Raw genomic sequence first — 2,021 nt, 5'->3', positions numbered from 1 at the left:
GTATTGTCATGACGTTGGCCTATGGGTAAGGTTTATGACCCCCCCCCCCCCCATAAATACCTTTCTCCCTTCCCCTCTCTGACCCTACTGAAGGACTTGAATAGCCTGTGTTAAATATAGAGAGTCTGGGAACATCAAACAAATGGGGAAAGGAACCATATTTTGGTAATAAAACCAGTTGGAAATATGCTTGGGAACGTAATGAGTATGCATGTAAGGTTCGGTTGTCATCTGAGACATTATGACTGATGACAGGATGACATAAACTGTACCTGAGAAAGTATACACCCTCTAGTTATCAGAGTAACATGGAATTGTTATGCAATTGAAATGTTTGATATTGGAATTGTTTGTTAGGAGATTAAATGTAATTTTAGCTTCCAAATGAGAGAATTGGGTTTTCATAAGGAAAGTGCCCTGCTTGATCAGTGGCCCACCCCTGTGAAGAGGAGGGGTTATAAACGATGAAACACATCCTTCCCCCTCTCCACTATATAAGCCTTTGACGAAAAGATAATCACGTTGTTCCAGTACGGGAGGTCTGCAGCCTCTACGTTAGAAGGAGACACATGTCAAGTACAGAACTAAGCCAACCTCGGCGTGAGCTTTGGTGGCGAATGGTATGAACTTTGAGCTTATTCACTACAGAAGTGATACTTCCTAGCCGTTGAGTTAGCAGCGGCCGCTGTAACGTGGGCTAGGAAAGGACGGACGACGGATCCAGTCTAACAGACGGACGAAGATACCACCACGTATCCAATTTACCACCAGAGACATTCTCCCGAGTACAGGAAGATCTGTTGGCCAACCCGGCCAGCATCTACGACCAATCTACCGAAGCGCAGCTCAGAGTAAATATTTATTGCATTTTCCTTCTCCAAATGGGCGGTAATTTAGAATGCATAAGATAATGTATTTACGATAGCATAGCTGCTGTTTCTTTGTTCCCAAGTCTTCCCGCTCTTTCATTCAAGCCCAACCCCCTTTCCTTTGTGTAACCAGCCATCATACAGGTTCCGTCCACCAGGGGTGAATTCTGTATGACATCATTGTATTCTGTGTATTTGTAATTCTGTGTGATTAGTTTAGGTATTTAGTAAATAAATAATTAAACCCAATTTTGTATTGCTGATTCAACTTGTTAGCCAGGGTTCGTGAAGATAGCCAAGAATTTACAACTTTCATTATGAGACTGAAAATAAGATAAGGGTTAATATTGACTGCTATCGATGTAAAATATGACTAAGTATTTTAAGAGTTTATTCGGAAGATAACTGCTCTATAAACGTTCTTCCGTGGTGCCCCGACTTTCTAGTTGACCTCTCTGGGCTAGGCGGGACGAATTCGTCCCACCTACGTAACAGCCAGTTGAATCCTGTGGCGCGATTTTCAAAACATTTGAAATGCTATTACTTCAATTTCTCAAACATATGACTATTTTACAGCTATTTAAAGACAAGACTCTCATTAATCTAACCACACTGTCCGATTTCAAAAAGGCTTTACAACGAAAGCAAAACATTAGATTATGTCAGCAGAGTACCAAGCCAGAAATAATCAGACACCCATTTTTCAAGCTAGCATATAATGTCACAAAAACCCAGAAGACAGCTAAATGCAGCACTAACCTTTGATGATCTTCATCAGATGACAACCCTAGGACATTATGTTATACAATACATATATGCATGTTTTGTTCAATCAAGTTCATATTTATATCAAAAACCAGCTTTTTACATTAGCATGTGACGTTCAGAACTAGCATACCCCCCGCAAACTTCCGGGGAATTCGCTAACAATTTACTAAATTACTCACGATAAACGTTCACAAAAAGCATAACAATTATTTTAAGAATTATAGATACAGAACTCCTCTATGCACTCGATATGTCCGATTTTAAAATAGCTTTTTGGTGAAAGCACATTTTGCAATATTCTAAGTACATAGCCCAGCCATCACGGGCTAGCTATTTAGACACCCGGCAAGTTTAGCACTCACCAATATCAGATTTACTATTATA

At 40.1% G+C, this 2,021-nt stretch overlaps 1 long non-coding RNA gene across 1 annotated transcript in view; it reads left to right on the top strand.

Moving 5' to 3' along the window:
- Window positions 1-1,118, top strand: part of LOC145867108 (uncharacterized) — a 4,025-nt gene extending 2,907 nt beyond the window's left edge. Inside the window, exon 2 of the long non-coding RNA XR_014383218.1 lies at window positions 1-1,118. This exon is cut by the window's left edge and continues 2,366 nt beyond it. This is a non-coding gene — a long non-coding RNA (uncharacterized LOC145867108).
- Window positions 1,119-2,021: the final 903 nt, after the last annotated feature.

Source organism: Salmo salar, unplaced genomic scaffold (assembly GCF_965601325.2).
Source record: "Salmo salar unplaced genomic scaffold, fSalSal1 ptg000206l, whole genome shotgun sequence".
NCBI lineage: Eukaryota > Metazoa > Chordata > Actinopteri > Salmoniformes > Salmonidae > Salmo > Salmo salar.
This window is presented reverse-complemented; position numbering and strand designations above follow the sequence as displayed.